This window comes from Ovis canadensis, chromosome 13, assembly GCF_042477335.2.
Source record: "Ovis canadensis isolate MfBH-ARS-UI-01 breed Bighorn chromosome 13, ARS-UI_OviCan_v2, whole genome shotgun sequence".
NCBI lineage: Eukaryota > Metazoa > Chordata > Mammalia > Artiodactyla > Bovidae > Ovis > Ovis canadensis.
The window spans coordinates 91,448,758-91,464,662 of NC_091257.1; the positions used below are offsets into that span (position 1 = coordinate 91,448,758).

The window sequence follows — 15,905 nt, forward strand, 5'->3', positions numbered from 1 at the left end:
CACCTTCAGTGTTTTATAGAGTGTTTTCCTGTATTTTCTTTTTGTAATGACAAGCAGGTTTTTTTTTTTTTTCTTCCCCAATTGCTCACCAGTAAAAGAGTCTACCTGCAGTGCAGGAGATGCAAGTTCAGTCACTGGGTTGGGAAGATCCATTGGGGGAGGAAATGGCAACTCACTCCAGTGTTCTTGCCTGAAAAATCTCATGGATAGAGGAGCCTGGCTACAGTCCGCAGAGTGGCAAAGAGTTGGACAGGACTGAGCAGCGGCAGCAGCAGCGTTTTCGTTATGTGCGCACACCATAGGCTCTTCAGTCAGTCTCAACCTGGGCGTTACCTAGGTTGTTTCCAGTATTTTGCAGTTAAAATGATGCTGCAACGAATAACCTTGTGAAAATATATTTTCGTATTCTTGGGGGGGGATATACCTTCAGGATAAATTCTTAGAAGTAAGATTACTAGGTTGGAGGGTAAATGTATATGTAGTTTTGTTAGATGTTGTCTAATTACATTCCATAAGCATTACGCCATATTGATTCACACCAGTAATGTGTGAGAGAGCCTGTTTCCCCACTGTCATATTGTATAAGTTCTACTTAGTGTTTTTTTAGCTGCATCCACATTTTTGAGTGTATCAGTAGTTTATTTTTATTGCTGAGTAGTATCCCATTGGGCTTCCTGTTTTTGGCTTCTATGAATAAAGCTTCTAGGAATATTTAAGTGCAAGTTTCTGTTTAGATTTTTTTCCCTCTTGAGTAAATACCCAGGAGTGTAATTGTCTTATGTTAAGTGTGTGCTTATCGTTATAAGAAATTGAAACTGTTTTCTAAAGTGGCTGTACCATTTTGTATTCTGCTTGCAGTTTATGAGAGTTCAAGCTCCACTTATATCTCTTTATGAAGTGTCTGTTCAAATGTGTGCATTTCTTAAATTGGGTGGTTTGTTTTCTTATTATATGACTTAAATTTTTCTGAGTACAAATTCTTTTCAGATATATTTTGAGAGTATTTTCTTCTGGTCTTTCTTTGGTCTCCCTTTTCATATTCTTGATTTTTTTTTTTGTTTTTGAGAATATAGGCATTTTGAATAAAATAAATTTTTTTTTTTGCTTATGAGTAATTGTTTTTTAGTGTGTGAAGAGATCTCTGCCTATTAATGAGTTGATGAAGATTTTTCTCCTTTGTTGTAGAAGTTCTGTAATTTTATCTTTATATTTAGGTCTGTGATCCATTTTGATTTAATATTTGCATGTGGTGAAGAAAGGATTGAGGATAAGTTTTTAAAAACATTGGCATTCTGTTCCATGGCTATTTGTCGAAGACTCCTTTTTCCATTGTGTTGCTTTTTAATTGTGTGTGTGTGTGTGTGTGTATGTATGTACACGTGTGCTCAGTTGTGCCCAACCCTTTGCTGCTCTGTATGTGTGTGCGTACGTGCATGCTCAGTTGTGTCCGACTCTTTGCTCCTTTCTGTGTGTGTGTGTACACATGCGTGTTCAGTTGTATCTGACTCTGCTACTTCATGGACTGAAACCCTCCAGGCTCTTCTGTCCAAGGAATTTTCCAGGCAAGGATAATGAGTAGGTGGCCATTTTCTCCTGCAGCAGATCTTCCCGAACCAGGGATTGAACCTCTGTCTGCTGCATTGGCAGGCGGGTTCTTTACCAGTGAGCCACCTGGGAAGCCATTTATATATAGATAGATAGACAGACAGATAGATAGATAGATAGATAGATAGATAGGTAGATAGTCAGAATCTATTTCTGGTCTTTATTCTGTTCCATTGATTCATCAATCCTTATACCCATCAATCCAGTGCAGCTTTATAGTAAGGCTTGAAAGAGGTGGCGTGAGTATTTCAACTTTTTCTTCTTTGTCACGATTTCTTTGAAAGTGAAGTTGCTCAGTCATGTCCAACTCTTTGCAACCTCATGGACTGTAGCCTATCAGGCTCCTCTGTCCATGGAATTTTTGAGGCAAGAGTACTAGAGTGGGTTGCCATTTCCTTCTCCAGGGGATCTTCCCCACCCAGGGATTGAACCCTTGTCTTCTGCATTGCAGGCAGACACTTTACCATCTGAGCCAGGATTTTGGTACAAATCTCAGGATATGTTTGTTAGTCCCTGCAATCTTGTCAGTCTCTCTGAGAAACTGCCCTGCAGTATCTATCCAGCTTGACCATTCTGAATTCTGGTTATTATCTTGTCCATTCTGCAAGATTGCTGGGCTCTGTTTGAGTTCTTCATCTCTCTGTTGTGATCTGGAAAAACTGCCTCCTAGAAGGAAGGGCTCATGTTACCATGTTGTTCCTTCTCCCCTCATGCCCAGTTGTTTCTTAATCTCAGGGACCACAATTTCTCACTGCTTGTTCTCTGATATTTGAATATAGTTTGTTCAGTTTATGTTGGGATGAGTCTCATTATTCTCTCTTGACCTAAATTGTAAGCCCACAGTTGATTCTTAAGTTAATTAAAAAAAAAAAAAAAAAGAAGGCTCTTCTCATGCTGTGCCAAGAGGAGCAGAAAGATATCTTTAACCATAGAAGCTTCTTTGATTGCTATTTTATTTTTTTATTTTTGGGGCTGTGCTGTGCAGCATGCAGGGTCTTAGCTCTCTGACCAAGGATTGAACCTGGGTCTCCTGCCACGGAAATGTGATGTCTTAACTATTGGACTGCCAGGGAATTCCCTGAGGGTATTTTATTGAACAGCTTCTGAGACCAGAGGATTAATTTCTCTGGAAGTTTTCCTAAGGAATATAGACTTTCATTTCTAAAGTCTCTTTTATTCTCATATCTTGAGACTAGGAAACCAGTCTCAACAAACCCTACTAGATTTCATTTGCAGGACCTATAAATGTGAATGAATTGTCTCTCCTTCCAGTTCATCAGATTTACTGAGTCTCTGGCCTACTTTTGAAGCTAGTTCCTATAAGCAAAGAATAGGAACCAGGCCTATAGGTATTGACTTATAAAGTGAAGTCATTATTTGTTAATGATGGGCTTGTCATGCCTGACTAAATGAGAATTATTCTCAATTATGACATTCAAGATCCCGACTTGAATATCCAATTATCCTGATAAATGGGTTGACAGATTTTTATTAAACCTATGCAATTAACAATATTGACATGAAAAGTAGAGAGACTCAGTTTTTATGTTTCTGTTTTTTCCCCTGCAATTTGAGGACATCGAATCAGGTGCCACATAGAATGCTTTTAGAGTACATAAGTGTAATTTATTAAATTGAGGGCTAGATATAGAAGAGAAAGAAAAACGGCTTCTTTATAGAACCCATTGGAAAACATAATACCACACAATAATATTCTAAAACAAATAACTGCAGTTAAAATCTTCACTAGTTTATTCAGTCCTGTGTAAATCTGTTTCGCTTAATCTTTTTTTTTTTTTTTTTTTTTGCAGTCTGCTTTGAAGACATCGTCCACTTAGGTGTATAAAGGGACCTAGAAATTTTGACTTAGTTCATCCTCCAGTACAGTTGTAAAATTGTGTGAGTTACCTTAGGTCAGTAGTCTGTCACCTAGAATTTATTTCATAAAATATTTAGATTTTTTATCTTTTCCATGAGAATCTTAGACTTCAAGGCAAACAGCAGAGGAAAGCTGAGCCACCCAGTTGGCAGGAAGACATTTTGGATGTCCTTCATTCACTGTTATGGACAGGGGTTTTCATCTGATGTTCTTTTTTTTTTTTTTAATTTTTAGTTTTTTATTTTTTAAATTTTAAAATCTTTAATTCTTACATGCATTCCCAAACATGAACCCCCCTCCCACCTTCCTCCCCATAACATCTTTCTGGGTCATCCCCATGCACCAGCCCCAAGCATGCTGCATCCTGCGTCAGACATAGACTGGCGATTCAATTCACTTGATAGTATACATGTTAGAATGTCATTCTCCCAAATCATCCCACCCTCTCCCTCTCCCTCTGAGTCCAAAAGTCCGTTATACACATCTGTGTCTCTTTCCCTGTCTTGCATACAGGGTCGTCATTGCCATCTTCCTAAATTCCATATATATGTGTTAGTATACTGTATTGGTGTTTTTCTTTCTGGCTTACTTCACTCTGTATAATCGGCTCCAGTTTCATCCATCTCATCAGAACTGATTCAAATGAATTCTTTTTAACCGCTGAGTAATACTCCATTGTGTATATGTACCACAGCTTTCTTATCCATTCATCTGCTGATGGACATCTAGGTTGTTTCCATGTCCTGGCTATTATAAACAGTGCTGCGATGAACATTGGGGTACATGTGTCTCTTTCAATTCTGGTTTCCTCGGTGTGTATGCCCAGAAGTGGGATTGCTGGGTCATAAGGTAGTTCTATTTGCAATTTTTTAAGGAATCTCCACACTGTTCTCCATAGTGGCTGTACTAGTTTGCATTCCCACCAACAGTGTAGGAGGGTTCCCTTTTCTCCACACCCTCTCCAGCATTTATTGCTTGCAGATTTTTGGATCGCAGCCATTCTGACTGGTGTGAAGTGGTACCTCATTGTGGTTTTGATTTGCATTTCTCTAATAATGAGTGATGTTGAGCATCTTTTCATGTGTTTGTTAGCCATCCGTATGTCTTCTTTGGAGAAATGTCTATTTAGTTCTTTGGCCCATTTTTTGATAGGGTCGTTTATTTTTCTGGAGTTGAGCTGCAGAAGTTGCTTGTATATTTTTGAGATTAGTTGTTTGTCAGTTGCTTCATTTGCTATTATTTTCTCCCATTCAGAAGGCTGTCTTTTCACCTTGCTTATATTTTCCTTTGTTGTGCAGAAGCTTTTAATTTTAATTAGATCCCATTTGTTTATTTTTGCTTTTATTTCCAGAATTCTGGGAGGTGGATCATAGAGGATCCTGCTGTGATTTATGTCTGAGAGTGTTTTGCCTATGTTCTCCTCTAGGAGTTTTATAGTTTCTGATCTTACATTTAGATCTTTAATCCATTTTGAGTTTATTTTTGTGTGCGGTGTTAGAAAGTGATCTAGTTTCATTCTTTTACAAGTGGTTGACCAGTTTTCCCAGCATCACTTGTTAAAGAGATTGTCTTTACTCCATTGTATATTCTTGCCTCCTTTGTCAAAGATAAGGTGTCCATATGTGTGTGGATTTATCTCTGGGCTTTCTATTTTGTTCCATTGATCTATATGTCTGTCTTTGTGCCAGTACCATACTGTCTTGTCATCTGATGTTCTTAATCGTTGGCCTGAAGGAGTACTTTTAGTTCCTAAAGTATTTGAGACTAATTGTCACAGATTTTACTTATGTGAAAATGTTTATTCCACATTCATTTTTGAAGGATTCCCTGTATATAAAATTCTGTTGTCAGTTGCTTCAGCACTCTAAAGATCTTATTGTCTGATTGCTTCTAAAAAGGTAATTTTTATCTTTGTTCCTCTGGGTATATGGTCTTATGGTCTTTTTTTTCTTGTGACTACTTTCAAGATTTTCTCTTGATGTTTGAATTTAAATAGTTGGATTATAATGTACTTAGGTTTGGTTTTCTTTGTATTTATTCCTCTTGGGATTAACTGAACTTCAGTGTGCAGACTGATGTTTTCATCAAGTTTGGGGAAGTTTTGGCCATTATTTCTTGAAGTTTTTTGTTTTTGCTTCAGTCTCACTTCTGGGGCTCTAGGTAACATATTTGATAGACCATTTGCTGTTTCTCACTTGTCCTTTCCATTTGTCTTCAATTTGTTTTCCTTCCATTCTTCAGATGGATAGTTTTGATAACCCTTTAAGTTCAGTTAATTTCTTCTCTAGTCTGAATGATATTCAGTAAGGAAGTACTTTTCTGTTTCAACCTTGTTCTTACAACCCAGCATTGTAAAGGGCTTAAGCCAATGGATTTATCAAAGTTGTATAACTAGTTTGTGATGTAACTGAAGTTAGAACTTACATCTTGATTCTTTGCAAGCTTTAGACCTTTTCTTTCTATAATTTCTGAACTTTATATTGTAGTAAGTTGCAGTCTTTTTAAATATTCATGCTGAGGAGGTAGAAGATACTGCTTAAACATTATATACAGTTGTAGAAAATTAAAGGTAAGTTCTTATTTGTGGTTTAAAAATGATTTTTAATAGAAAAATGTAAGTATCACTGAAGTCAGTAATACCTTAGAAACTTACAGATGACATTACTCCAGCAGTGAAAGTAAGCCTGTGATTATTCAACAGAAAAATTCAACTTTAACTATAGAAATTGTAACATCATGACTTTCTGGAGTTTAGGCTATGATATTATTCATGGTCTTGGAAATTAACTCTTTGAATACAACCTCAGTTAATGGATGTATTTCGTGTAGGTTTCTGAAACTGATTTTATGTCATCTTTGTTAAAATTAAAACACTGTATAGTTGGATAGAGGAACGAAAATATTGCCAAGGCCAGGATAATTATGACATGCTTTCATATCATATTTTATTAATAATATTGTAGTTTCTAAAGTTCTGGCAGAAGTCCTGAGAATCTTGATATTTAGAAAAGGTATTGCGTATGAATGATGTTCTAAGTTGTGAGAACTGTATTTGTCTCTGTCCTTCAGTTTAGTTTAATATTGAATTACTAGAGTTTAAAGATAACAGTTTTAATTATAAACTGTGTTTTTTACTCCTTTTAGTTAAAATGAATTAATCATGGAAATCTGTAAAGCAACTATTATTTAAAAACCAAACAGTTTAAGTGAACTGCTTCTCCCCTACTCAGTGTAAATGAATGATGGTTAGATTAGGAGATGAAACTATCAGTAAGATGAAGATATTTAAAATTGTTTTTTAAAGTGATGTGCATAGGGGTGGGTTGAGAATCTGTGGTACTTGGTGATGACCAACCTGGTAAAGGCCATACTTCTCCCTATTTTCTTTTTATAAAGACTGGTAGGAAATTCTAGTGAATGTGGCTGGGAAACAGTAACTTCTAATTCAGGACTTCAGATGGGCCAGTTCTGTTGAAAGTCTATTGTTGAAACAGCTGTAAATGGTGCAGTTAAACTCAGAGATTCCATGAAAAAAGGAGTAGAGAATTTGATGTCATAAGTTTTAAGGTTTTGGGGGATTTTTAAGAGGATGAGTGGAAATATTTAAGGGCTTGGGCTCTGACATTGGCGAGACCTGGGTTTAATTTCTGGCTCCATCACTTACTAAATATTTGACCCTGAGTGAGTTATTTTACTTCCCTGTTTTCTTAGTAAAAGGAATAAAGTTGAATTCTATACTTTGCTCTGTTCTCTGTATCAGAGGATGACTGCAGTGGGGATTGAGTAGTAGATGAAATACGCTCAACACAGGATCTAGCTCCAATGTTAGAGTAAGTATTTGTCCACATAGTTTTTAAAGTTTAACATTAAAATTATGCAGTATTTTATCTGAACAAGAGTATATATTATTTGTGAGTTATGAAGTACACTTTGATGAACAGCTGTGAACCCACTACTTGAATGTAAGAGGTGTACCCATCCCCTCTGTGATTCTCCCTGCACTCATCCTGCCTGGATCCCAGAAGTAACAGTTTCCTTTAGTTGCAGTTGCTTTCAAAAAAGTTTGAAAAGCCACACATATATGTGTTCCTGAACAATGTTCAGTTTTGTCTTTTAGCTTTACAAAAATATAAGGAATATAGTGTACTTGCTTTTTTAACTTTTGATTGCTTTTAAGATTCCACCATGTTATATATAATCTATTTATTTTTTCTGCTACTATATTGTAGTCTTTCATATGGCTTTATTAGAATTTTTTACATTTGGGATTGAACATTAGTTTGCTCTAGTTATTGATGTATAAATGATATGTCAATGAACATTTTAATACATGTCACTTGTTGCAGAGAGACCTGTTATTACTCTAAAGTTTTAAAAGATAAACTTGATTTTTAACTGCTGATGTAATAAATTTACTTTTAATGGAGAATTTCTTTAGAAAAAAGTAAATTTTCTTACTGAAATAGCCCTGTTTCGTTAGCTAATTTGTTTCATACAAGTCATTTATTATTTATCACAGGATTGGCAGTATATACTGTGATGTTTTTAAACAACTTTATTATAAAGTATAATTTGCAGACAATAAGATTCACCAACCTTACATTTGCAGTTTGAGTTTTGGCAAGTGTAACCATTATCTCAGTTATGACAGAAGACACTCCTGCCACCCCTGAAGTTCCTTTGTGCCCCTCTGCAGTCTGTCCTCTCTCCTGGTAACTGGTGGCCACTGGGCTGCTTTAAGTCACTACAGTTTGCCTTTTCTTGAATTTCATATAAATGGTAATCCACTTATGTGTGTATTATTTTGTAATTGTTCCACCTTTCCTGAATATTCTGTCCTTTTTCCTCTTTGTCTTTTCATTTTGGAAGAGAGAGAAAAAGAGTGAGGGAGAGAAAGAAAAAAGTATGTGTGTGTATTCAGCCTCACTGGTTCCACTCCTCTCACCAAGCAGCTCTGTCCATGGACAGCATTCTTCATTTTTGTTAGTGATTTTGATTTTAATACTCTCATTTGCTTTTTTAGAGTTTCCATCTCTCTCCTTACATTCCCCATCTGTTCCTCTACGTTGCCCGCTTTTACCATTCGAGCCCTTAGCATATTAATCTTACTTAAAATTGCACAAGTGGTTCCACTTAAAACATTTTAAAGACCCTGCCTCTTTCCTGTTTACTAGCAGTCTTCAGAGGATTCTTATATAGGTGGCCACATTAAAAGCTTAATGTTCACAGTCAAAAAGTGGAAACAACCTCATGTCCCCCAACTGATGACTGGATGAGTCTGTATCTGTATAACGAAGCTCTGTTAGATGCCACCACATGGGTAGGCCTGCAGGCTAAGCCAGTCGCAGAGGACTAGATCCTGTGTGATTCTGCGTGTAGGAGCTGTCCAGAATAGGCAGATCCAGAGACAGAAAATAAGCTAGTGGCTGCCTAGGGTGAGGGTGTGAGAGAAGTTGTGTGGGGTGGGGGGTATGGAAGCATTAGGGGAGTGACAGCTGAGGGGTTTCTTTCTGCAGTAATAAAAATGTTCTGAACTTGACAGTGGTGACAGCTGTGCAGCTCTGTACTTTAAGCCATTGAATTGTGTATTTTAAACGTGTGGTGTATGAATTTTATCTTTTTAAAATTCTTGCTGTTGATATTTTTTATTTTTAATTGGAGGATATTGGCTTAACAATGGTTTATCATATCTTAATGAATCATATCTTAATGAAGCTGTTAGGGAATATAGCTGATGTATTCAGGAATACTAAGAGTTCTATGATGCCATAAAGGAATTTTATGGGAAAATATGGGTACTTTTCTAATGGCACTACTGACTTCAGAAGGTGTGTTGTGTATCTCAAACTTTTCTGAGATTCAAAAATAACCTGTTAATTAAACTTACCTCAATTTTTAAAAAACCTTAGTCTTTGTTAGAGTAGTTGGCCTGAAAGTATAGGGTTAATGTTAATTCCAGCCCCATATCTTCATTTGTCAAGAAAGTTTATGTCAAAAAGACTTTATTCAAAAAAGAATTCAAAATCATACCTAAATCCATCTACACTTTTCTATATGTTCGTTAAATGCTTATAAGTTACTTATGGACATTTTGCAGTTATACATCCAGAAATCAGTGTTTTGCTCTCAAGCTTATAAGGCCAATTAGAAGATACTAAGAAAGCCATAATTTGGTGGATCTGCTCTCTTGGGCTGATGAAGTGCTGTGGTTCTAAGTGGAAAAGTGAAAGTTATTTTACTTGAGATAATCTGACTACACTAGGTCCCTCCTTTTTAATTTTTTTAGGTTTTAAGCTTTTAAGAGATTCTTCCTGTGCAATGATGACTGATGACTAGTGATGTATTTAAAATGTGGACGTCACTAGTTGTATGATATATAGAAGAATATCAATATTTATAATTTTGAAAGCTTAGTTTGAATTTAATGTTGGTGAAAGAGCAACTTACTTTTCAAAGATAGTGTTTTTTTTTTTTAGCATAGGTCACATACTATACAGAAAAACTTTAAAAAGAAAATTCCTATTAATAGTTTTGTTCTATTATTAAAGTGAAAAACTGCTTAAACTGGTTTGCTTTTAAGGATGAAGCTTTCTGAATATGTAGAGAAAACTCTTAAAGTTATAATATCCATCTTTGGCACAAATAACAAACTATCTAAATTGCTGTACTAGTGTAATCACTATTTTTCTGCTCTTGGTAAAAGTGGATGGAGGTACAGTTGTAGTAATTGTTCACAGTCAGGGTTTTTTAAAGGGACAGTTTTATTAGACTTGGAAAATATAGACATAAAGTCATCAGGTTGGTAATAATATAGATCTTGTAGTACTTAATTTTGTAGCTTAGTTAAGAATATAATTGGCCTAAATATCAGCTCAATGACCCAGAAATACAAATAATCTGGTTTATATCACAGTTACAGTGGCCCTGTCTCTCATGTGCCAAACTCTTAGTTACTTTTTTATGACTGTTCTCAAAAGAATATGTTTGGAATCTGTAATTTTTAACATGTAAAGCCTGCATTATTTTGAAGTTGATATTAAAAACCTATAAACTTCTGACCTTGAGTAGAATTTTCTGTGTGTAACCATTACGTGCAGCTGGTGGATTCAAAATTGCCTTTTCTTCTACTCCGCTTTGTGAAAAATAGTATGTATTGGACATGAGTGTATGACAGCTGACATTTATCAAGGATAACAGGAGCTCATTTTCACATTCTAAAAACTTTGAAAGCTTTGCATGTGTACACATGCTCAGCATATGTTCCTAAGATTTAAATATATTTTCCATCATGTATCAATCTTTAATGAACTTCACATATTAAGCTCATACTATGTGAGTCCACCTCCATTAAATTTTGTCTTTCATAGTTGAAAAATCATTCCAAGCAAAAATGAACCTAATGTTTTCCAGATAGCACTCCTGTTACATAATGTGTGATTTGTCATTACTTTCATTGCCCTACTATAAAATTTGCCCCTCAAGTAGAAATGGCCTTATAGAATCTTTATTTTTGTTACATCGACTGCTGCTGCTGCTGCGTCACTTCAGTCGTGTCCAGTTCTGTGCGACCCCATAGACGGTGGCCCACCAGGCTTCCTCGTCCCTGGGATTCTCCAGGCAAGAACACTAGCATATTGTTATTGGTTTAAAAAGATTTTTATAGAGCTAGTTGTTTCGTTGGAGGGTGACCATAAATAGAATTGGAATTGGATGATTCTTAATCTTGTTCTTAGCCTTTTAAAGTTTTCTTTAAAATGAGATTGTGATAATAATTTAAAAACAACTTTAGAACTGCAGAGTTCATAATGTGTTGGCAAGCTTGTTAGTGAAAATAACACCTTTATGGTTGATGCAGGTTTCAGATACTGCAACCCTTGGATATATTGACATGCAGATCACATTGACTTGCTGCAAGGTAACAGGAGACATGCTCTGACTTCAGAAGATAAATTGGCCATGCACAGCTGTAATCCTACTGTCTTTTCATTTCTAGGCTTGATTTAGTAGTATGAGGTCTTTGATTTCTAAGCCCTGGGAAGTAAGTTGAAATCTGATTTTTTGTGCATATTAGAGTTTATATTTTGGCTTTTGATAAGCCTGTTATGTGGTGTAAAGGTACCATGTAAATTGTAGGCATTTTATTACTAAAGTAACTCCCAATTGCATTTGAAATATAAGAAGCCTGAGTTTTGTCCCTTTCTGTTTTTCTTTCAGCAGTTGAAAAGTAAGCCATTTTATTAAGAATGATGAGTAATGAATAGGATTTTAAATTTAGGCTAGTTAAATTGCCAGTGTCTTTATATTTTTAAAAAATTGCAGTGAAATTAATTATGAATTTTAACATGATTTTTCAAAGAAGAAATTGTCCTTAAATTGCAACCCAAGTGTCCTTTCTAATAAAAGATACTGTGTCAACAAATTATTTTGACATGGAAATGTACAGTATTGGAGAAGTTTAAGGAAAATATTTGAACTGTTCACATAAGAACAGTTTAAGACCACTACCAAAACTATATTTGTAGATCTGAGCATCTTTGAGAATTTAGTGCTTCTCAAATAACATCTCTAATCTTCTGTTAGGCCCCAAGGTTTAGATTTGCCTAAGTCTGTTTCGCTAATATCAGAGTTGAAAAACACACAAATACATTGTTTCCTGAATTTATTTAAGTTGTAGAGGTATTTTATAATTATTCTCTCTTTAAAATAATTTTGATTCTGTCTGTAAATCATAAGATTCTTGTGGGAGCCATCTTTCAGGCCTACCATTTGCCCACCACTGAGCTTTTTTTTTTTTTTGAATATGTGATTTTTTAAAAACTTCTTTCAGCAACCTTGTAAAGATGATGGTTTATCCACTCTCAAGGAAAGAACATGAAGATGCAGAGATTTAAATTTGGCAAATACCATATTGGGGCTTAGATCAAATCTGTGTTCTTTCCCTTTTTCACTTCGCTGTGCTGCCTTCTGGTTGGATTCATCAGTCCCTGCACCCCGCCCCAGTTCAATGATTATGTGTGTGGTGTCTGGTCTAAGAGTTAATCCTAATCTATTGAGTTTTGTTTAAAATGTGGGCTTAAGCATCCCATGCTAACCACATCTATTCACAGTTCCGATATTTGGTGCTCACATAATGGGCAATATCATCTTTTTTATACTTATATTTTATTCTTTTTAGAACATTGTTGCTCTATATGTATTATATTTTCATGGCTGTTGATTATCTTATTAAGGATTGTAATCATTTATTTTAAATTTATTTGAAGATTCTGTTGGGTGGTTAATTCATCTTTTGGAATCAATGCAATTTCTTGGCCATCTTTCTTAGTTCAGTTTTTAAATCCACTTGGTAAGTGTAGTTTATAGTTTGTGTCTCGAGTGGGAAGTCTCTCTTTTTCGATGCGCTTCGTGTGTCCCCCTTTCCGTGTCTCTGGCACTCATAGCTCATTTGTGTTGCATTCAGACGTCATTCAGAGAAGGCAGTGGCTCTCCGCTCCAGCAGTGCTCTTGCCTGGAGAATCCCACGGGCGGCAGTCCATGGGGTTGCTGAGGGTTGGACACGACTGAGCGACTTCCCTTTCACTTTTCACTTTCATGCATTGGAGAAGGAAATGGCAACCCACTCCAGTGTTCTTGCCTGGAGAATCCCAGGGACGGCGGAGCCTGGTGTGCTGCCGTCTGTGGGATCACAGAGAGTCGGACATGACTGAAGTGACTTAGCAGCAGCAGAAATCATTTCCACTGTACCGTTGGCCTGTTTTCAAGATTCTCTTCTGAGGTATCATTGTAATATCAGAACTATGCACGATGTGGGCTTTGTATGTACATGTTTTCTTTGATATACAATGGGGTTACATCCCAATGAGCCCATTGTAAGTTGAAATGTGCCACTGCTCAGTATCATGAGAGAGCATCCTACTGCTTTTGGCCAGCTGGGAAAAAATTAAAATTCAGAATTTGATGTAGGGCTTGACTGAATGCATATCCCTTTTGCACTGTTGTGAAGTTGGAAAACCGTAAGTTAAACTTTTGTAAGTTGAGGACCAACTATATTACCTCCCCCCCCGCCCTTTTTTTCCCCTTATTTAACTGTAGGTAACAGTGTGATATAATCAGCTAGGTAGCTATTGACAGCTCTTTTTTTTCACCTTTCAGGAATTTTATGTTTGATTTCTACTTAATGAGCCTTGTTTTATGTTGTTACCTTGTGCATGATTTAATTTCTTGGGTTTCTTTGCTAGTTCCTAGTGCTAGAGCTTCAGAGAAGGCAATGGCACCCCACTCCAGTACTCTTGTCTGGAAAATCCCATGGATGGGGGAGCCTGGTGGGCTGCAGTCCATGGGGTCTCTAAGAGTCGGACACGACTGAGCGACTTCACTTTCACTTTTCACTTTCCTGCACTGGAGAAGGAAATGGCAACCCACTCCGGTGTTCCTGCCTGGAGGATCCCAGAGACGGGGGAGCCTGGTGGGCTGCCATCTATGGGGTCGCACAGAGTAGGACATGACTGAAGTGACTTAGAAGCAGCAGCAGCAGCAGCAGCAGTGCTAGTGCTAGTAGGTTCATAGAGTCATCAACTTACTGCTGTATGTTTGTGCTATGTCTTGGTCCACAGACATGTTTCTTATGTTTGTTATGATTGTATCTTTCAAGATTCAAAAAAGTATTTTGTCGTTATTATATTAAGAGAAAGGGGGGAGAATGTTGTTGGTTGAAAGCAGATTCCACTACATCATCTCATCAGGAAGTCCTTTGTTCTTTTGATACACAACATGGCTTATTTATATAGGCCTGCATATAATAGATACTGGACTATTTGTTAAATGAGTGTGTAGAGAATCTTGGAGAAGCTGTACTGATATCAAACCCTCAATCCCTACTTTAATCTAGGACAGTGCTTCTCAAAGGTTGGTTTGTGAACCCTTGAGAGTCCCTGAGAACCTTTTGTGGAGTCCACAGTATTGAAATTGTTTTATAGTAATATATTTTCCATTTTCATCCTGTTAATGCCCTGATGGTGCAAAAGCAGTGATGCATAAAACTGCTGGTGTCTTAGCATGAATCAAGGCAGTGGCACTCCCAGACTGCTGGTAGTCAGTTACATTTTCCACTCCTCTGTGCTCAGACTTAAACAAAGAAAAACCTCACATAAACTCCACTTCTTTATCACTTGGGATTGTCTTTGATGAAGGAACACAATTTGCTCATTTCATTAAATCTTGACAGTTGAGTACTATATTTTTAACATTCTTTTAGTGAGAATGGTAAATAGACAAAAAGCACTCCTGCCTACCAAAGTAGGATGGTTGTCTTGGGGAAGAACACTTGTGTGATTGGCTTTTGTACTGAACAGGCCACTTTTTTTCATGAAATAACCATTTTTACTTGAAAGAATGACTAGCCAACTATGGCTTTGGAATTTGGGGATTTGGCAGACAGTTTCTTAAGGCTAAGCAAGGTGAACCTACTGCTTTAATGAAAGCATCTGAGAGTATTTGTTGACAGTGATAGAGCTGGAGTTTTCAAGTAGAAATTATGTTAATTTTGAATCTGTCACCGTGACTGTGACAGCTTCTCAGTACTCAAGGACTTCATGAATGAGATGGGTGGTGATATTAATGTGGAGTTTTTGATGTTGTATAATGTATCAGTATTTGAAAATCTGCTTATTCAGTGAACCAGTATTATCCAAATGGTAATGGATGATGTTGCAGAATCATGCATGGGTAAAAGTTTTTTCAGCGTGTAAGTATTTTACTGTAACAGTATGAAAATTTACTGATAGGGTTTCAGATTGCACTTTGCAACTGACCTTTAAGAAAGTACCACTTTTTTAATGCCAGGGAGTGCTGGCAACACCAGAAGTTAGGAGAGGGTGGAGCAGGTCTCCCTTGAAGCTTTCAGGAAGAGTGTGGCCCAGTCATGCCATGTCCTTTTTGGATAGTGAGCCTGGAGAACTTCAAGAGAATATCCTGTTTGTGGTAATTCGTTACAGTAGTCACAGGAAACTTAATACAGTAAGCAAATCTGAGTAAGATGTATTCAGGGTATGCCTCATGTTATTTTGTTTTGTTGTGTTTTTTGCAATATTTTGTAAGTTTGGAAGTGTTTTCAAATGAAAACTGAAAGTACCACTTGTCATTTTAGCATAATATCAAGGAAAATTATTTATAATGAATTATAAAAGGCTGTTGAAATAGTCCTTCCTTTTATAAGTACGTGTATCTGTGTGACTGAATTTTCTTCATGTATTTTGATCAATATGGTGTATCGCAGCAGGTTGAATGGTGTAGTAGATAAGAGGATTCAGCTGTCTTTTGTTGTCTGACGTTAAGGTTTGTAAAAACGTGCAACAGTGCCATCTCATGCGATTGTTTTGTTTCATGTTATTTTTCATAAACTTGTGTACAGTAATGTATAATG

At 36.5% G+C, this 15,905-nt stretch overlaps 1 protein-coding gene across 7 annotated transcripts in view; it reads left to right on the forward strand.

The window, feature by feature from the left end:
- The window catches only part of NCOA3 (nuclear receptor coactivator 3), a 129,444-nt gene that overhangs the window by 68,329 nt on the left and 45,210 nt on the right, over positions 1-15,905 (forward strand). Inside the window, exon 3 of one of the 7 annotated variants that reach the window (XM_069548749.1) lies at positions 7,196-7,314. The exons of the other annotated variants lie outside the window; for them this stretch is intronic. The gene's annotated coding sequence lies outside the window, so the exon portion shown is untranslated. The remainder of the gene's footprint in view (positions 1-7,195; positions 7,315-15,905) is intronic. 7 annotated transcript variants of the gene reach the window in all.